At 26.5% G+C, this 22,967-nt stretch overlaps 1 protein-coding gene across 1 annotated transcript in view; it reads right to left on the bottom strand.

Moving 5' to 3' along the window:
- Nucleotides 1-22,708, bottom strand: part of Cad88C (cadherin 88C) — a 68,408-nt gene extending 45,700 nt beyond the window's left edge. The window contains exon 1 of the mRNA XM_075292228.1: nucleotides 22,626-22,708. The gene's annotated coding sequence lies outside the window, so the exon portion shown is untranslated. The remainder of the gene's footprint in view (nucleotides 1-22,625) is intronic.
- Nucleotides 22,709-22,967: the final 259 nt, after the last annotated feature.

The following is a 22,967-nucleotide window of genomic DNA, read 5'->3' as shown; positions in this document are numbered from 1 at the left end:
TTAAAATTTGGCACACATCTAAAATTGAGATAATTCGTTTTCATTCGCAGTACTTTCTATTTCTATTGATAAAAATTTTATGCCATGTTTATTACTTCATATTTTGTGCAAATTTCTTTTGTTTTGCACTCAAAAGTGAATGCATTTCTATAAAAGATTAGCACTTTTAGTGTAAAAAACAAAAACTTCCGTTTCGTTATTTGGTTTAGAAAAAGAGTTTAAACTCTCCAGCTTACACTACAACTCTTGCAGGGAAAATTCATCCAAAGTGTTAAAATGGAAAATAGTTTCACTTTTCATTTATTACTTGAGCACTTCAATTGCTATGAAATTAAAAAGAAAAAAGTTTAACTTCATGCATGTTGTTTTCGTGTATATCAACGAATATGAATGAAAGTGTTTGACTGTAATAACATAATTTAACTATAGAATTGTCATGTTATGCTCTTTAATTACTTGAAGAAATTATGTGATTTAAATTACGTTATATTTCTGAATCGGACACAAGATCTTGCAGAATGCATTTAGCGTATTTTTTTCTATAGAAAATTTTGTCAAAACTTTATTTCTATAAAATTTTTTTTTTCAAAATTTTATTTCTGTAGAAAATTTTTTCCAAATTTTATTTCTGTAGAAAATTTTGTCCAAATTTTATTTCTAGAAAAATTTTTGTCAAAATTTTATTTCTTAGAAAATTTTGTCAAAATTTCGTTTCTATAGAAAATTTTGTCAAAATTTTATTTTTATAAATAATTTTGCCAACATAATATTTCTATAAAGAATTTGGTCTATATTTTGTTTCTATTTGTCAAAATTTTATCAAAATTTTATTTCAATAGAAAATTTTGTCAAAATTTTATTTCTATACTAAATTTTGCCAAATTTTATTTCTATAGAAAATTTTATTTCTATGGAAAATTTAGTCAAAATTTTTTTTCTATAAAAAATTTTGTCAACATTTTATTTCTGTAGAAAATATTGTCCAAATTTTATTTCTGAAGAAAATTTTGTCCAAATTTTATTTCTATAAAAATTTTTGTCAAAATTGTATTTTTATAAAGAATTTTGTCAACACATTATTTCTATAAAGAATTTTGTTAATATTGTATTTCTATAAAGAATTTTGTCTATATTTTATTTCTATTTGTCAAGATTTTATTTCTTTAGCAAATTTTGTCAAAACTTTATCAAAATTTTATTTCTATAGAAAATTTTGTCAAAATTTTCTACGAAAAGAAAAAAAAAATCTTTCTATATAAAATTTTGTTAATGTTATATATCCGCAGAACATTTTGTTACAATTTTTAAAAAGTTTTGTCAAAATTTCATTTCTATAAAAAAATTTTCAAAATTTTATTTCTATAAAGAATTTTGCCTATTTTTTATTTCTATAAAGAATTTTGCCTATATTTTTTCATTAGAAAATTTTGTCAAAAATTTATTTCTATAAAGAATTGTCTCAAGATTTTATTTATATAAATAATTTTGAAAATTTGAAAAATAGAAAATTTTGTCAACATTTTATTTCTATAGAAAATTTTTGTTGTTTTTGTTGTTTTGATCTCAGCTTTAAAACCATTGCGTTCACTAAACTATAAGAAGAAAAGAATGTTTCTCAAATTTATTTGGACAAAGCCCTATAGACTGCAAATTTGACAAACATTCTTTTCCTCTGTTGGTTAAGCTACTCTTGTAGTTAAGTCAACGCAATGGTTTTAAAGCTGAGATCAAAACAACAAATATGATTGAAGTACAAACGAACAATAAATAACAAAAACGAAAATTTTATTTCTATAGAAATTTTTACCAAGCTTTTCTTTCTATAGAATATGATCTCAAAATTTTATATCTATAGAAAAGTTTGTAAAAATTTTGTCAAAATTTTATTTCTATAGCAAATTTTGTCAACATTTTATTTTTGTAGATTTTTTTTTTTTCAAATTTTATTTCTATAGCAAATTTTTTCAAATTTTTATTCCTATAGAAAATTTTTGCAAAATTTTATTTCTACGGAAAATTTTGTCAAAATTTTATTTCTATAAAAAATTTTGTCAAAATTTTATTTCTATAGAAAAATTTGTCAAAATTTTATTTCTATAGAAAAATTTGTCAAAATCTTATTTCTATAGAAAATTTTGTCAAAATTTTATTTCTGTAGAAAATTTTGTCCAAATTATATGTCTATAGAAAATTTTGTCAAAATTTTATTTTCATAGAAAATTTTGTCAAAATTTTATTTCTATAGAAAATTTTGTCAAAATGTTATTTCTATAGAAAATTTTGTGAAAATTGTGTTTCTATAGAAAATTTTGTGCAAATTGTATTTGTATAGAAAATTTTACAAAATTTTTTTTCTATAGAAAACGTTTGTCAAAATCTTATTTCTATAGAAAATGTTGTCGAAATTTTATTTCTTTTGAAAATTTTGCCAAAATTTTATTTCTATAGAAAATTTTATCCAAATCTTATTTCTTTTGCAAATTTTGACAAAATTTTACATATATACGAGTAGAAAGTTTTAGCATAATTTTATTTCTATAGAAAATTTTAGCAAAATGTTATTTCTATAGAAAATTTTGTCAAAATTTTATTTCTACAGAAAATTTTGTCAAAATTTTAATTCTCTAGAAAATTTTGTCAAAATTTTATTTCTACAGAAAATTTTGTCAAAATTTTATTTCTATAGAAAATCTTTTCAAAATTTTGTTTCTTTAAAACATTTTGTCAAAATTTTATTTCCATAGGAAATTTTGCTAAAATTTTATTTCTATGGAAAATTTTGTCGAATTTTTATTTCTATAGAAAATTTTGTCAAAATTTTATTTCTATAAAAAAATTTGTCAAAATTTATTTCTATAGAAAATTTTGTTAAAATTGTTTCTATAGAAAATTTTTTCAAAATTTTATTTCTGTAGAAAATTTTGTCCAAATTTTATTTCTATAGAAAATTTTGTCAACATATTATTTCTATAAAGAATTTTGTCTACATTTTATTTCTATTTGTCAAAATTTTATCAAAATTTTATTTCAATAGAAAATTTTGTCAAACTTTTATTTCTATAGAAAATTTTGTTAAAATTTTATTTCTATAGAACATTTTGTCAAAATTTTATTTCTGTAGAAAATTTTATCCAAATTTTATTTCTATAGAAAATTTTGTCAAAACTTTATTTCTATAAAAAAATTTTCAAAATTTTATTTCTGTAGAAAATTTTGTCCAATTTTTATTACTGTATAAAATTTTGTCCAAACTTTATTTCTATAAAAATTTTTGTCAACATTTTATTTCTATAGAAAATTTTGTCAAAATTTCGTTTCTATAGAAAATTTTGTCAACATTTTATTTCTATAGAAAATTTTGTCAAAATTTTATTTTTATAAAGAATTTTGTCAACATATTATTTCAATAAAGAATTTTGTCTACATTTTATGTCTATTTGTCAAAATTTTATCAAAATTTTATTTCTATAGAAAATTTTGTCAAAATTTTATTTCTATTGAAAGTTTTATCAAAATGTTATTTCCATAGAAAATTTCCATGTTATTTCCATAGAAAATTTCTGTAGAAAATTTGATCCAAATTTTATTTCTATAGAAAATTTTGTCAAAACTTTATTTCTATAAAATTTTATTTCTATAGAAAAATTTGTCAAAATTTTATTTCTATAGAAAAATTTTTCAAAATTTTATTTCTATAGAAAAATTTGTCAAAATTTTATTTCTATAGAAAATTTTGTCAAAATTTTATTTCTGTAGAAAATTTTGTCCAAATTATATTTCTATAGAAAATTTTGTCAAAATTTTATTTTCATAGAAAATTTTGTCAAAATTTTATTTCTATAGAAAAATTTGTCAAAATGTTATTTCTATAGAAAATTTTGTGAAAATTGTGTTTCTGTAGAAAATTTTGTGCAAATTGTATTCGTATAGAAAATTTTCCAAATTTTTTTTCTATAGAAAACGTTTGTCAAAATCTTATTTCTATAGAAAATGTTGTCAAAATTTTATTTCTACAGAAAATTTTGTCAAATTTTTATTTCTATAGAAAATGTTGTCAAAATTTTATTTCTATAAAAAATTTTGTCAAAATTTATTTCTATAGAAAATTTTGTTAAAATTGTTTCTATAGAAAATTTTGTCAAAATTTTATTTCTGTAGAAAATTTTGTCCAAATTTTATTTCTATAGAAAATTTTGTCAACATATTATTTCTATAAAGAATTTGGTCTATATTTTATTTCTATTTGTCAAAATTTTATCAAAATTTTATTTCAATAGAAAATTTTGTCAAACTTTTATTTCTATAGAAAATTTTGTTAAAATTTTATTTCTATAGAAAATTTTGTCAACATATTATTTCTATAAAGAATTTGGTCTATATTTTATTTCTATTTGTCAAAATTTTATCAAAATTTTATTTCAATAGAAAATTTTGTTAAACTTTTATTTCTATAGAAAATTTTGTTAAAATTTTATTTCTATAGAAAATTTTGTCAAAATTTTATTTCTGTAGAAAATTTTGTCCAAATTTTATTTCTATAGATAATTTTTTCAAACCTTTATTTCTATAAAAAATTTTTCAAAATTTTATTTCTGTAGAAAATTTTGTCCAAATTTTATTTCTGTAGAAAATTTTGTCCAAACTTTATTTCTATAAAAATTTTTGTCAACATTTTATTTCTATAGAAAATTTTGTCAAAATTTCGTTTCTATAGAAAATTTTGTCAACATTTTATTTCTATAGAAAAATTTATCAAAATTTTATTTTTATAAAGAATTTTTGTCAACATATTATTTCTATAAAGAATTTTGTCTATATTTTATTTCTTTTTGTCAAAATTTTATCAAAATTTTATTTCAATAGAAAATTTTGTCAAAATTTTATTTCTATAGAAAATGTTGTCAAAATTTTATTTCTGTAGAAAATTTTGTCAAAAATTTATTTCTATAGAAAATTTTGTCAAAACTTTATTTCCATAAACATTTTTTCAAAATTTTATTTCTATAGAACATCTTTGCAAACTTTTATTTCTATAGAAAATTGTGTGAAAATTTTATTTCTATAGAAAATTTTGTCAAAATTGTATTTCCATAGAAAATTTGGTCAAAATATTATTTCTATAGAAAATTTTGTCAAAATTTTATTTCTATAGAAAATTTTGGCACAATTTTATTTCTATAGAAAATTTAGTCAAATTTTATTTTGTTTCAGTGCAGGTCCCGAATAAATTGATTTATTTTAAAGAAACCTCATTTTTGGCTCGAAATCATTACCAAAATCCTTAATGGAAGGTCACAATCTTGGGATCCACGTTTTTTTTTTTGAGTGTATATACAAGATAGGTTAACGTTAAAATGAATAATTTTGAAATAAGCTACACATCAATAACCATGGCCAATATAATTGCTTTTGTACAAAAAAAACATTGATAGCTGCAGGTGTTCCATAATACCCAAATGTTTACTATATATAGGTATTTGGAGTAAATATTAACCCCCATTACATTGATAATAGTGCATTTGGGGATGCGTTCTTTGTTGTTATCATTTCCGGTTTGGACGCATTTCGATGCATACATTCTGAACCCAGATGGGCTTTGTGAAATAACACCCTCTTCTTCCTTCATGATCTAAGCCCTTTTTCTAGATGTTCATTAAAACACAATTTAGTTGTCACACTGATTCAATTTTGTTGCAGTATTCACTTCAAGTTCAACGCCACCATCATATGGGTGTGTATTCAAATTCAACCGCCAACAAGTGGCATAGCATGTCAATAGAGTTTGAGTCAATGTAACCATGGTAACATTGTTATATGGACTTGTTTTAATAAAACAAAAATTATATATGTATGTAAGTCTGTTATAAACAAAAGTTCGTTTCGGTATTTTGATTTTGTTTTTATTGAAGTCGTCTTGTATATCTGCGTACATACATCCATGGACAGATTAATACTTGTGCCGACACAGGTGGCCAAAGGAGATTTCCTCCCATGTCGGCAAATGCAGCCCAATTCTACTTCATCTCATTATTGATTAGAGACCACATATACGAATATAACGCTTTACTGTGGCGTATCACATATCAGCCACCCTCTATATATTTTTGAGTACGGCCAAATTCTAAAACGATCTAGCGAAGTCCGCCTGTTTGTACCAAAATTTTAAGAAAATTCTACCAAATTTAAAAAAGAAAAGTTACGACAAAAAGAACCCAACACGAAAATTGCAACTTTTAAATTCATAGAAAATTTTGTCAAAATTTTATTTCTATAGAAAATTTTTTCAAAATTTTATTTCTATAGAAAATTTTGTCAAAATTTTATTTCTATAGAAAATTTTTTCAAAATTTTATTTCTATAGAAAATTTTGTCAAAATTGTATTTCCATAGAAAATTTGGTCAAAATTTTATTTCTATAGAAAATTTTGTCAAAACTATATTTGTATAGAAAATGATGTCAACATTTTATTTGTATAGAAAATTTTGTCCAAATTTTATTTCTATAGAAAATTTTATCAAAATTGTATTTCCATAGAAAATTTGGTCAAAATTTTATTTCTATAGAAAATTTTGTCAAAATTGTATTTCCATAGAAAATTTGGTCAAAATTTTATTTCTATAGAAAATTTTTTCAAAACTATATTTGTATAGAAAATGATGTCAAAATTTTCTATAGAAATAAAATTTTGAAAAAATTTTCTATAGAAATAAAATTTTGACAAAATTTTCTATGAATTTAAAAGTTGCAATTTTCGTGTTGGGTTCTTTTTGTCGTAACTTTTCTTTTTTAAATTTGGTAGAATTTTCTTAAAATTTTGGTACAAACAGGCGGACTTCGCTAGATCGACAATTTGTCAAGATTTTATTTCTACAGAAGATTTTGTGAAAATTTTATTTCTATAGAAAATGTTGTCAAAATTTTATTTCCGTAGAAAATTTTATCAACATTTAATTTCTGTAGAAAATTTTGTCAAAATTTTATTTCTATAGAAAATTTTGTCAAAATTTTATTTCTATAGAAAATTTTGTCAAAATTTTATTTCTATAGAAAATTTTGCCAAAATTCTACCAATCTACCAAATAGTATAAAATCTACCATTTTTGGTAGAATTCTACCAACTGTGGCAACCGTGTTTGCATGCCCACCTTACGTACCAAGGGTCGTGGGTTCAATACCAAAAAAAAGGTAGGCCGGAAAGAGCCAAGTAATTGCTTCGCTTGAACGAAAGTAGCCAGTTAACGAATTTGGTGTTCTCCGATGATAAACCATCCTTGAGCATTCATTGAGCAGTTTATGAACGAACAAATTGATCGGGTTTACTTGCCAAAAAGTCAAACCTTCGATTGGCCACCAGAACTCAAACTCCGCCGATGATTATGGTATGGACAGCCGTAACAGCCGATGGTCGCTCCCAGCTCGTATTCATCAACCGTGGGGTCAAAATAAATGCCGAATATTTTTAGGGCAATGTTCTGCAGATAGTATTGAAATCTTGGGCAGACAAATATTTTGGCCGCAGATCATAGACATTCCAACAGAACTCAATACCATCGCACCCAGCCAGCGTCAACTATGAATGGCTAAAAAAGGAGGTTTCCCGCTTCATTTCTACAGCACAAAGGCTAAAATGGCTGGGTCATTTTTGAGAGTAAGGTTGGCACTAAAAAAAATTCAAGACGATGCTACGCCGGGAATGGGCTAAAATATCCTTCATGCATCATTTGATTGTTTGTCGGACATTTGAAGGCAATATTTCGTTTCAAAGGTAGCCACTTCGAAAAAAATTTAAACTGATTCTAAAATCTAATGTTATTTCCAACATTTTTTGCATTTTAACAATAAAATACAAAAAAAAAACAAGTATATACGGCCGTAAGTTCGGCGAGGCCGAAGCTTATGTGCCCTCCACCATGGATTGCGTAGAAACTTGTACTAAAGACTGTCATCCACAATCGAATTACTTGGGTTGCGGTAACACTTGCCGATGGCAAGGTATCTTAAAACTCCTTAACACCGTGTTCTAAATTGTAAGTTAGTCCATACGTGGTATATATTAAACTAAAAAAAGACCTATTAAAAACGTATATAATTAAGTTTGACAAAATTTTCTATAGAAATAAAATTTTGACAACATTTTCTATAGAAATAAAATTTTAACAAAATTTTCTATAGAAATAAAATTTTAACAAAATACAATTTTGACAAAATTTTCTAAAGAAATAAAATTTTGACAAAAGGTTCTATAGAATTACAACTTTCATAACATTTTCTGTATAAAATAACATTTTGACAAAATTTTCTATAGAAATAAAATTTTGACAAAATTTTCTATAGAAATAAAATTTTTACAAAATTTTCTATAGAAATACAATTTTCACAACATTTTCTATAGAAATAAAATTTTGACAAAATTTTCTATAGAATTACAATTTTCACAACATTTTCTGTATAAAATAACATTTTGTCAAAATTTGCAATAGAAATAAAATTTTGACAAAATTTTCTATAGAAATAAAATTTTGACCAAATTTTCTATAGAAATAAAATTTTGACCAAATTTTCTATAGGAATAAAATTTTAACAAAATTTTCAATAGAAATAAAATTTTTACAAAATTTTCTACAAAAATAAAGTTTTGACCAAATTTTTCTATAGAAATAAAATTTTGACAAAAATTTCTATAGAAATACAATTTTGACAAAATATTCTATAGTAATAAAATTTTAACAAAATTTTCTAGAAATAAAATTTTTACAAAATTTTCTACAGAAATAAAATTGTGACAAATTTTTCTATAGCAATAAAATTTGGCCAAAATTTTCTATAGAAATAAAATTTTGACAAATTTTTCTATAGAAATAAAATTTTGACAAAATTTTCTATAGAAATAAAATCTTGACAAAATTTTCTATAGTAATAAAATTTTGGTAGATTATTTTTGGCTCGAGTGGCAACCATTACAATTTTCACAACATTTTCTGTATAAAATAACATTTGACAAAATTTTCTATAGAAATAAAATGTTGACAAAATTTTCTATAGAAATAAAATTTTGACCAAATTTTCTCTAGAAATAAAATGTTGACAAGTTGTCTATAGAAATAAAATTAAAAAAATTTTTCTATAGAAATAAAATTTTTACAAAATTTTCTACAGAAATAAAATGTTGACAAAATTTTCTACAGAAATAAAATTTTGACAAAATTTTCTATAGAGATAAAATCTTGACAAAATTTTCTATAGTAATAAAATTTTGACAAAATTTTCTATTGTAATAAAATGTTGACAAAAACTTCTGTAGAAATACAATTTTGACAAAATTTTCTATAGAAATAAAATTTTGACCAAATTTTCTATAAAAATAAATTTTGACCAAATTTTCTATAGAAATAAAATGTGGACAAAATTTTCTATTGAAATAAAATTTTGACCAAATTTTCTATAGAAATAAAATGTGGACAAAATTGTCTATAGAAATAAAATTTTAACAAAATTTTAAATAGAAATAAACTTTTTACAAAATTTTCTACAGAAATAAAATTTTGACAAAATTTTCTATAGAAATAAAATCTTGACAAAATTTTCTATAGAAATAAAATCTTGACAAAATTTTCTATAGTAATAAAATTTTGGTAGATTTTTTTTGGCTCGAGTGGCAACCATTACAATTTTCACAACATTTTCTGTATAAAATAACATTTTGACAAATTTTTCAATAGAAATAAGATTTTGACCAAATTTTCTATAGAAATAAAATTTTTACAAAATTTTCTACAGAAATAAAATTTTGAAAAAATGTTCTATAGAAATAAAATCTTGACAAAATTTTCTATAGTAATAAAATTTGGGTAGATTATTTTTGGCTCGAGTGGTATGTAATAGGTACTTTTAGTTAATGTGGTATCACAATGGACTGAATACTCTAAGTGGGCCTGAATCTTAATTGGGCTGCCACTTAAACCTAACCTAACCTAACACCACGGTCCAAATCGGATGAATTGTGCTACTCCAAGATGTACCGGAGGTCAAATCTGGGGGCTATATATAATTATGGACCAATTATTGCATGGTTGTTAGAGACCATATACTAACACCACGTACCTAATTTCAACCGGATCGGATGAAATTTGCTTCTCTACGAGGCACCGCAAGCCTAATCTGGGGGTCGGTTTAAATTAAATAATAATAAGAGAGTAAACAAAGATTTATTTTAAACTGAAGATTTTTTTTAATTGTAAAAAGATTTCCAAAATTTTTCTTAAACTAAATTATTATTCTTGGCTTTTAAATAATTCAGGTGGAAGTTCATGTATGGTCCCCAGGACCAAGAAAGTTGTGGTAAGAATAGGTTTAACATTTTCACCCTAACCATTAACTCACATTTCCAGTGATTCCATGCAGCAGTTTCGGAACATACCTGAAGCATATAAGCGAACAAACAAACAATATAAACAAATCCCAATTTAATATGAGATTGTCACTCTGAATTAACTATTTTTGAGTGGTGGTAAAATATGGTTACGGTATGAAATTGAAAAAAAAAACAAAACTTAATTTTGGAAATGTAACAATTTTTATATAGGCAGATCTATTACTTGGGTTGTGGTATCTTAAATCGTTTTCTAAATTGTGAGTTAGTCCATCCGTGGTATACATTAGACAAAAAAAGTATGTGTAGGTAAGTCTACAAATAATTACGAATCGATATGCTCCCTACGTACCGTGAAAAACACGGTACGTAGAGAGCACGAATTGAAATATGGGGGTCGCTTATATGGGGGCTATAAACAATTATGAACTTGATATGGACCAATTTTTGTGTGATTGGGGATCGATTTATCTGAGGGCTATATATAACTATAGACCGATATGGACCTAGTTAGGCATGGTTGTTAACGGCCATATACTAGCACAATGTACCAAATTTCAACGGACTCGGATTAAATTTGCTCCTCCAAGAGGATCCAAAACCAAATCTCGGGTTCGGTTTATATGGGGGCTACATATGATTATGGACTGATATGGACCACTTTTGGCATGGTTGTTAAATATCATATACTACCACCACGTACAAAATTTCAACCAGATCGGATGAATTTTGCTTCTCCAAAAGGCACTGGAGGTCAAATCTGGGGATCGGTTTATATGGGTGCTGTATATAATTATGGACTGATATGAACCAATTCCTGCATGGTTGTTGGATACCATATACTAACATCACGTACCAAATTTCAACCGAATCGGATGAATTTTGCTCTTCCAAGGGCCTCCGGAGGTCAAATCTGGGGATCGGTTTATATGGGGGCTACATATAATTATGGACCGATTTCGACCAATTTTTGCATGGGAGTTTGAGGCCATATATTAACACCATGTACCAAATTTCAACTAAATCAGATGAATTTTGGTCTTCCAAGAGGCTCGGGAGGTCAAAACTGGTGATCGGTTTATATGGTGGCTATATATAATTATGGACCGATGTGGACCAATTTTTGTATGGTTGTTAGAGACCATATGCTAACACCATGTACCAAATTTCAGCCGGTTCGGATGAAATTTGCTTCTCTTAGAGGCCTCGCAAGCCTAATCGGGGGATCGGTTTATATGGGGGCTATATATAATTACGCACCGATATGGACCAATTTTTGCATGGTTGTTGGAGACCATATACTAACACCATGTACCAAATTTCAGCCGTTTCGGATGAAATTTGCTTCTCTTAGAGGCTCCGCAAGCCAAATCGGGGGATCGGTTTATATGGGGGCTAAATATAATTATGGACCGATGTGGACCAATTTTTGCATGGTTGTTAGAGACCATATACTAACACCATGTACCAAATTTCAGCCGGATCGGATGCAATCGTAAGCCAAATTTGGGGGTCCGTTTATGTGGGGGCTATACGTAAAAGTGGACCGATATGGCCCATTTGCAATACCATCCGACTTACATCAATAACAACTACTTGTGCCAAGTTTCAAGTCGATAGCTTGTTTCGTTCGGAAGTTAGCGTGATTTCAACAGACGGACGGACATGCTCAGATCGACTCAGAATTTCACCACGACCCAGAATATATATACTTTATGGGGTCTTAGAGCATTATTTCGATGTGTTACAAACGGAATGACAAAGTTAATATACCCCCATCCTATGGTGGAGGGTATAAAAAGTGTTGTTCCACCAAGACAACACACCGTGCCTCAAGTCACTGAGAACGATGGCAAAAATTCATGAATTGGGCTTCGAATTGCTTCCCCACCCACCGTATTCTCCAGATCTGGCCCCCAGCGACTTTTTCTTGTCCTCAGACCTCAAAAGGATGCTCGCAGGGAAAAAATTTGGCTGCAATGAAGAGGTGATCGCCGAAACTGAGGCCTATTTTGAGGCAAAACCGAAGGAGTACTACCAAAATGGTATCAAAAAATTGGAAGGTCGTTATAATCGTTGTATCGCTCTTGAAGGGAACTATGTTGAATAATAAAAAAGAATTTTGACAAAAAAATGTGTTTTTCTTTGTTAGACCGAGGACTTATCAGCCAACCTGTTATTGGCTAAGACTTATTTTGAGCATCTTTGGTTTAAAGTTATTTTGGAATAAAGAAAATATTTTTTTACTTCGAAATATCCGTCATAATTTGGATTTTTAAACTGGCATTTGTTTGTACGTGAATAGCTTTGTTAATATACCGGAAAAATATAATGAAAATTCAATAAATGATATCTGTGTCCTAATTTTAATTTTATAGATCGTAGATTTAAAGCCAGATAGGTCGCAAAAAAATTTCCTTATTTTAAAGAACCCACATCTTTGGCTCGGAATCAATATCAAAATCCTAAATGAAGGTCAAAATCTATGGATCCAAGTAAACTTTTTTTTTTTGGAGTGTAGAAACACATTTCAGCCAATTCAGTTGAAATTTAACCTCTGTAGTTAATTAGCCCATATCGATTCATAATTATTTATAGACTCTTGTATATAAACCGATCAAGAACTGAAATGGCTTATATAGGCATTTAGTTTGCATTTTTTGCCTAACATACACCCATGTTCCGATATCCACTTCCACTATTCACGTCAAATCCACGACGTGAAAATTTGGTGTTCTTAATTCCACGTTCTTTTTTGAACTTTTCTGTAACCAGCTGGGTTGCACAAATCACCCAAAAATTCACTAAGGCGGAAATCAAAATAAGTGGAATCAATAGACTTATTATAATTTATTATTTTTTTAATTAAAAATGACGCAGTTTTAATAAAACTCATGTATTAAATATAAAACATTTCAATTTTTTTACGCGAGTACTTTTTTTAACCGGAAATACACCCATCTTGGACATAATTCAACTTTCACCAAGACTTTAGCAAGTGAATTTATTTCACGAAAATTCCGGTGAAAGTGGATTGTAGGACACGAAAATCGTGGAATTGATTCACATTCACCTGGAAGTGGATTTGGGAACATGGGCAATAGACTCCATATGGACTAACCTACGGTATGAAAGTCAATGTTATGAAATTTTCTTTTGGGTTTCTAACTTTTCCATAAAAACTGATTTTATCCGGTCCATTGAAATCGTTCTGATGCATCCTCCAACATCAACCTTAAAGAATTTCTTATCCTTTTCTAGAACTTTGTCTGGAGCCTCATATGGCCTTTGCAACGATCTCGTTTGGTTCAACCCTTATGAATACGTGACTACAATTGAAAAGATCCTTTGGAACATATATTCCGGAATTAGACTCCTGATGATGGGATAATTTTGATCGAACTGTTTTGAAATGTTCCTCCAATTTGCTCATTACTCCCGAGTCATATACCCCGCTGTTGGAAACTACAATTTCTTATGAAAGCCTCACATCTTGGCCTTAAACCATCTGTGCTGCACGCAAAAAAATAAATCTTTCCTCCCAAACGAAATTTTAGACAAACAAAGTTCGTTTCTCATTTGCTTTTCGCTGTAAGGAAGTGTATTTGGAAGAAAAGTATATACTTTTTATGATAAACGTTTATTCTTTTCCAGAATGTAAAAACAATTTCATAAAGACGAACTCAAAAAAAACATTTTTTTCTTGCTAATTGCATTTTCCCTCACATCTTTCTCACATCCACGAGTTTTTTTATACCACATAGTCCACACGTGGTATATATTAAACTAAAAAAGCCGATTAAATACGTATATAATTAAGTTTAAAGATTCTATAGAAATAAAATTTTGACAAAATAAAATTTTGACAACATTTTTTATAGAAGTAAAATTTGGAAAAAATTTTGTATAGAAATACAATTTTGACAAAATTTTCTATAGAATTAACATTTTGACAACATTTTCTATAGAAATAACATTATGACAAAACTTTCTATAGAAATAACATTTTGACAATGTTTTCTATAAAAATAAAATTTTGGTAGATTATTTTTGGCTCGAGTGGCAACCATGATTATGAACCGATATGGACCAATTTTTGTGTGATTGGGGATCGGCTATATATAACTATAGACCGATACGGTCCAATTTTGGCATGGTTATTAGCGGCCTTATACTAACACCACGTACCAAATTTCAATCGGATCGGGTGACTTTTGCTCTTCTAAGAGGCTCCGGAGGTCAAATCTGGGGATCGGTTTATATGGGGCCTATATATAATTATGGGCCGATGTGGACCAATTTTTGCATGGTCATTAGAGAACATATGCCAACACCATGTACCAAATTTCAGCCGGATCGGATGAAATTGGCTTCTCTTAGAGGCTCCGCAAGCCAAATCGGGGATCGGTTTATATGGGGGCTACATATAAATTTGGACCGATGTGGACCAATTTCTGCATGGTTGTTAGAACCATATACCAACACCATGTACCAAATTTCAGCCGGATCGGATAAAATTTGCTTCTCTTAGAGGCTCCGCAAGCCAAATCGGGGGATCGGTTTATATGGGGGCTATATATAATTATGGACCGATGTGGACCAATTTCTGCATGGTTGTTAGAACCATATACCAACACCATGTACCAAATTTCAGCCGGATCGGATGAAATTTGGTTCTCTTTGAGGCTCCGCAAGCCAAATCGGGGGATCAGTTTATATGGGGGCTATATGTAATTATGGACCGATATGGACCAATTTTTGCATGGTTGTTGGAGACCATATACTAACACCATGTACCAAATTTCAGCCGGTTCGGATGAAATTTGCTTCTCTTAGAGGCTCCGCAAGCCAAATCGGGGGATCGGTTTATATGGGGGCTAAATATAATTATGGACCGATGTGGACCAATTTTTGCATGGTTGTTAGAGACCATATACTAACACCATGTACCAAATTTCAGCCGGATCGGATGAAATTTGCTTCTCTTAGAGCAATCGCAAGACAAATTTGGGGGTCCGTTTATATGGGGGCTATACGTAAAAGTGGACCGATATGGCCCATGTGCAATACCATCCGACCTACATCAATAACAACTACTTGTGCCAAGTTTCAAGTCGATAGCTTGTATCGGTCGGAAGTTAGCGTGATTTCAACAGACGGACGGACATGCTCAGATCGACTCAAATTCAAATAGAGTCAATAAAATAAATACCATATAGCTGTTATTTGATTGACTAATACCAGTGCAAAACTTTGTAGCACTTCGTGCCATTTACCCTGTGTAGAATCGACTTAAAGATAAATGACGACCATTTGTGTGAAATCGTGGTAATGTCAAGAATGCTCATTCAATATCCAAATATCCGCAGTAGTGATTTTGTTGAAAATAAAGGACTATTCAATAAGGATATCCATTGGATACCTCATATCCGGGTTTTAGCCATATATCCTATTTCTTGTTAATGGTCTTTTGAAAAGGTGGTGGAAATTCTTAATATTGAATCCTTTTGGCATCAAACTTGTTTCGCAATGTTTCAACCACTGAAGGGACCGTGCGCATGCTTACTAAGAACTGTCCACATGAATGAGATATTAGGAAGCGGAAAAAACCCTTATTACATTTCGCCTTAGGGTGGACAAAAAATGAAGACAAATTTTGCACAAGACAAGAAGAAGTCAAGAACCTCAAAAGAAATTATGAAAACAAAAAGAAACATTCAAAATATTTTAATATTGAGGAAGTGTAGCCGTTTCTGTTGGAAACTTAACTAACCGTGAATACGAGTACATCAAATGAACTCTACACTCAACGTCAAAACCTTCTTCATTTAATGGGGTGGGTGGATGGATGAATGGCTGACTGGAGGAGTTGTTTTTTTATTTGTTGTTGTTGGTACATGCTTGGCTTCTTGACTTTTGAAAAGCCCGCTCAGGCACAATGGTAAATTCTTCTTCCAAGCTGTGGTCTCTTACCATAGCTCATGGTGGTAGTACAAGAAGTGTTAGCTCCTCTTCTGCCATTTGGCCTTTCTTCAATTGAATTTTTTTCACCCGTTTCGTTTAATGATGACGACAGTGCAACTACACTTTAATGTTTTGGAACGTGCCATACGTCGTCTAACACGTACTATAATTATTTATTTTCCCAAACGATTATTTAAATGGAGGTTTTATTCTCTTGTTTTCAGTTTTTATTTCTTTTTTGGTATTCTCTTACTTTCTTGCGTTTCATGCAAAGATATTCACGATTACTTACTATTGGGTTCTTTGGCTAACATCACGATTTAATTAATGTGATATGGTCATTTTGAGGAAGAAAAGCCTCCATTTATCAATGTAATTTGACCCAAATAATATTATTTTGATATTCGGAACATGGAAATTGGATGTAGTGAATTTAACAGAGACTCCCAAATTCACTTTGATTTCCATTAGGGATTTTGGTATTGATTCTGAGTTTTTCCAAAGTTTTAACCTTCGCGGGTATGCAGAAATAACTTCGAACTTCCCGTGATCCCGCTTAAAGGAAATTTTGACAAAATTTTCTATAGAAATAAAATTGTGATACAATTATCTATAGAAATAAAATGTTGACAAAATTTCCTATAGAAATAAAATTTTGACAAAACTTTCTGTAGAAATAAAATGTCTACAGAAATAAAATTTTGACAAAATTTTCTATAGAAATAAAATTCCCAAAGAAATAGAAATAGAATTTTATCAAAATTTTCTATAGAAATAAAATTTTGACCAAATTTTCTATAGAAATAAAATTTTGAGAATATTTTTCCATAGAAATAAAGTTTAGAACAAGTTTTCTATAGAAATTAAATTTTGACAACATTTTCTATAATAATAACATTTTGACAAAATTTTCTATAGAAATAAAATTTTGACAAAATTTTCTATAGAAATAAAATTTTGACAAACTTTTCCATAGAAATTAAATTTTGACAAAATTTTCGATAGAAATAAAATTCTGAAAAAAATTCTATAGAAATTAAATTTTGACAAAATATTGTATAGAATTAAAATTCCGAGAAAAAAATTCTATAGAAATAAAATGTTGACAAAATTCTATAGAAATAAAAGGTTGACAAAATTTTCTATAGAAATAAAATTTTAACGAAATTTTCTATAGAAATAAAATGTTTACAAAATTTTCTATGGAAATAAAATTTTAACAAAATTTTCTATAGAAATAAAATTTTAACAAAATTTTCTATAGAAATAAAATTTTGACAAATTTTTCTATAGAAATTAAATTTTGACTACATTTTCTATAGAAATAAAATTTTGACAAAATTTTCTATAGAAATAAAATTTTGACAAACTTTTCCATAGAAATTAAATTTTGACAAAATTTTCGATAGAAATAAAATTCTGAAAAAAATTCTATAGAAATTAAATTTTGACAAAATTTTGTATAGAATTAAAATTCCGAGAAAACAATTCTATAAAAATAAAATGTTGACAAAATTCTATAGAAATAAAAGGTTGACAAAATTTTCTATAAAAATAAAATGTTTACAAAATTTTCTATGGAAATAAAATTTTGATAAAATTTTCTATGGAAATAAAATTTTGATAAAATTTGCTATAGAAATAAAATGTTGACAAAATTTCCTATAGAAATAAAATTTTGGCAAAACTTTCTGTAGAAATAAAATGTTGACAAAATTTTTCGATAGAAATAAAATGTTAACAAAATTTTCTATATAAATGAAATTCCGAAAAAATTCTATAGAAATTAAATTTTGACAAATTTTTCTATAGAATTATAATTCCGAAAAAGTTCTATAGAAATTAAATTTTGACAAAATTTTCTATAGAATTAAAATTCCGAAAATATTCTATAGAAATCAAATTTTAACAAAATTTTCTATAGAAATAAAATTTTGACAAATTTTTCTATAGAAATAAAATTTTGACTACATATTCTATAGAAGTCAAATTTTGACAAAATTTTCTATAGAAATCAAATTTCGACAAAATTTTCTATAGAAATCAAATTTTGACAAAATTTTCTATAGAAATAAAATTTTGACAAAATTTTCCATAGAAATTAAATTTTGACAAAATTTTCTATAGAAATAAAATTCTGAAACAAATTCTATAGAAACTAAATTTTGACAAAATTTTGTATAGAATTAAAATTCCGCGAAAAAAAATCTATAGAAATAACATGTTGACAAAATTTTGACAAAATTTTCTATAGAAATAAAATTTTGACAAAATTTTCTGTAGAACTAAAATTTTGACAAAATTTTCTATAGAATAAAAATGTTGACAAAATTTTCTATAGAAATAAAATTTTAACAAAATTTTCTATAGAAATAAAATTTTGACAAATTTTTCTATAGAAATAAAATTTTGACTACATTTTCTATAGAATTCAAATTTTGACAAAATTTTCTATAGAAATTAAATTTTGACAAAATTTTCTATAGAAATAGAAATTAAATTTTGACAAAATTTTCTATAGAAATAAAATTCTTTTTGTTTTGTTATTGTTGGTTTTGTTCTTTAAGCATTGTTGCTGTTTTTTCATTTCAGCTTAAAACCATGCATTGACTTAACTACAAGTGTAGTAAATTCATGCAGTTCATTAAACCCAACAATGAACCACACTTGAACCTTCCGAAAAAAGGTTTTGCATGATAGCCGGCTTATGCCGAAATAAATTCGTACAAACATATCTCTTTTCCTATGCCACTGTCAAATCATCGATTTAAGTGCAGTTGGCTGGGTTTATTTTGAGCGTGCTTCCTCTTTTTTTTCATTCGGAAGGTTCAAGTGTGGTTCATTGTTGGGTTTAATGAACTGACTGAATTTATTCTGATAATTGGTTGATAGTTTCGCTGCAATTAGAGGATGCTGATGAGGAATGTGGTAATTCCGAAACGTGCGTCCGTCCAACCATCTTGCAGTCTATAGGGCTTTGCCAAAATAAATTTGACAAACATTTTTTTCCTCGGTTGGTTAAGCTACACTTGTAGTTTAGTCAATGCATGGTTTTAAGCTGAAATAAAAAAACAGCAACAATGCTCATAGAAATAAAATTTTGACAAAACTTTCCATAGAAATTAAATTTTGACAAAATTTTCTATAGAAATAAAATTCTGAAAAAAATTCTATAGGAACTAAATTTTGACAAAATTTTGTATAGAATTAAAATTCCGAGAAAAAATTCTATAGAAATAAAATGTTGACAAAATTTTCTAAAGAAATAAAAGGTAGACAAAATTTTCTATAGAAATAAAATGTTGACAAAATTCTCCATAGAAATTAAATTTTGACAAAATTTTTTATAGAAATAAAATTCTGAAAAAAATTCTATAGAAACTAAATTTTGACAAAATTTTGTATAGAATTAAAATTCCGAGAAAAAAAATCCTATAGAAATAAAATGTTGACAAAATTTTGACAAAATTTTCTATAGAAATAAAATTTTGACAAAATTTTCTATAGAAATAAAATGTTGACAAAATTTTCCATAGAAATACAATTTTGACAACATTTTCTATAGAAATAAAATTTTAACAAAATTTTCTATAGAAATAAAATGTTGACCAAAATTTTTATAGAAATAAAAAAAAATCCTATAGAAATAAAATGTTGACAAAATTTTGACAAAATTTTCTATAGAAATAAAATGTTGACAAAATTTTCTATAGAAATAAAATGTTGACAAAATTTTCCATAGAAATACAATTTTGACAACATTTTCTATAGAAACAAAATTTTAACAAAATGTTCTATAGAAATAAAATGTTGACAAAAATTTTTATAGAAATAAAATTTTGACAATATTTTCTATAGAAATAAAATTTTGGCAACATTGTCTATAGAAATAAAATTTTGACAAAATGTTCCATAAAAATAGAATTTTCCGAGATTTTCTATAGAAATAAAATTTTGACAAAATTTTTCGTAGAAATAAAATTTTCACAAAATTATCAATAGAAATTAAATTTTGACAACATTTTCTATAATAATAACATTTTGACAAAATTTTCTATAGAAATAAAATTTTGACAAAATTTTCCATAGAAATTAAATTTTGACAAAATTTTCTATAGAAATAAAATTCTGAAAAAAAAATTTATAGAAATTATATTTTGATAAAATTTTGTATAGAATTAAAATTCCGAGAAAAAATTTTACAGAAATAAAATGTTTCTATGGAAATAAAATTGTAATAATATTTTTTATAGAAATAAAATTTTGATAAATTTTTCTATAGAAACAAAATGTTGACCAAATTTTCTTTAGAAATAAAATTTTGATAAAATTTTCTATACAAATAAAATTTTGACAAAAATATTTATAGAAATAAAATTTTGACAAAATTTTCTATAGAAATAAAATTTTGACAACATTTTCCATAGAAATTAAATTTTGACAAAATTTTCTATAGAAATAAAATTCTGAAAAAAATCTATAGAAATTAAATTTTGACAAAATTTTGTATAGAATTAAAATTCCGAGAAAAAAATTTTATAGAAATAAAATGTTTCTATAGAAATAAAATTTTAACAATATTTTCTATAGAAATAAAGTTTTTATAAAATTTTCTATAGAAACAAAATGTTGACCAAATTTTCTATAGAAACAAAATGTTGACCAAATTTTCTTTAGAAATAAAATTTTGATAAAATTTTCTATACAAATAAAATGTTGACAAAAATATTTATAGAAATAAAATTTTGACAAAATTTTCTATAGAAATAAAATTTTGACAAAATTTTCTATAGACATAAAATTTTCTACAGAAATTAAATTTTGACAAAATTTTCTATAGAAATAAAACTTTGACAAAATTTTTCTATAGAAATAAAATTTTGACAAAATTTTATCTTTGTGGTAAGTCAATTTATGTTTAATGGAAATTTAAGTTGTTGTTAATATGGAATAAAAAATTAATCCTAGAATATAAACCCAATTTTAAAAGAAAATTGTGTCTTAAAAGTACCCTTACTTCAATTCTCCGCTCCTCTAGCTCGGAATCAATACCAAAATCATTAGTGTACACTGAAAACCCAATGAAAGTTAGGTTAGGTTAGGTGGCAGCCCGATGTATCAGGCCGACTTAGACTATTTAGTCCATTGTGATACCACATTGGTGAACTTCTCTCTTATCACTGAGTGCTGCCCGATTCTATGGTAAGCTCAATGACAAGGGACCTCTTTTTTATAGCCGAGTCCGAACGGCGTTCCATATTGCAGTGAAACCACTTAGAGAAGCTTTGAAACCCTCAGAAATGTCACCAGCATTACTGAGGTGGGATAATCCATCGCTGAAAAATTTGTTGGTATTCGGTCGAATCAGGAATCGAACCCATGACCTTGTGTATGCAAGGCGGGCATGCTAACCATTGCACAGTATTACAAACGCTGACATCACGCCGATGTCACAAATATAAGTAAATGTTTTTCGATAAATTCAAAATATTTTATTAGACATAATTCATTTTATACACTTTTTAAAGAAAATTTTGTAGTTTGAAGGAAAATATTAGTGTTAAAGTTTGCAAGAAGTTCAAGATGGGTGCATTTGTAGTAAAATCTACAAATTTAAAAAAATAATGGACTATTTTGAGAGAAGTACGAATTTAGTAAATCTTTATGCTTCATTTGTGTATAGTTTTTTCCCCATTTATTAGTTCATTTAACTACCGTACGCAAAAAATTATTAGAATAAAGGAAACTCCAAATATAATAATTCCATGAACTAAAATAAAGTAAAATTTGCTTTAGTGAAAAAGAGGGTTCACTTTTTTTTTTAGAATGTAAAGACAAAATCTTTGGAAGCGAGCATACTTTTTTTTTAGGTTTGCTATAGACCATGTTTTATTTTACAAGGGATGCATATATATAGAAAAAGAGTCGATTTTTAACAGTTTTGAAAATTTCGATGAAAAGATCGAAAAGTCGATATATTCGAATTTTAAAAAATTTTAAATTCGAAAGTTTCGAAAAGTCGAAATCTTTGATTACAATTCCTAATCTTTGTTATGAATGGAAATCATTTTTGTTGCCCTTTTATGTATGCTTTTTTTGCTTACTTTAAAAAATATGTAAATTAAAATTATATCAAATATCAATAATATAAATCAATTAAAAACTTAATTTATCCAAATAAATTTATTTTTTAAAATTCATTTAAATATTATTTGAAAAAATATTGGTTCGATTTTTCTAAGGCCCACTTTGAATCTGGTAATATATGCCAGTTTTTATGAATATTCTTACCGCTATATATAGAAATCCAAATGTTGATGTTTTAATCCTTTATTAGTCTTTTGAGGGTATTCTCGATGCTTTATTTTTATTTTGTACACGATATTATTTTTACAGATTATTATTATTTTTTATATTTTCAAAATATTTCTTACAAATATGATTTTTTTTAATTATTACCATAAACTTGTTTAACTAATTTAAAATATTGTAATTTATTTATTATTTCATATAAAACGATAATATGATTTCAAAATGTGGAAATTGCCAATTAGTATCAAATTCACTGCTTTAATAGCTTTTAATCACAATTGTATTAGAGATATTAATCGAGCATATAAATCCGATCTATTT

This window comes from Haematobia irritans, chromosome 1 (genome assembly GCF_050003625.1).
Source record: "Haematobia irritans isolate KBUSLIRL chromosome 1, ASM5000362v1, whole genome shotgun sequence".
Classification (NCBI taxonomy): domain Eukaryota; kingdom Metazoa; phylum Arthropoda; class Insecta; order Diptera; family Muscidae; genus Haematobia; species Haematobia irritans.
This window is presented reverse-complemented; position numbering and strand designations above follow the sequence as displayed.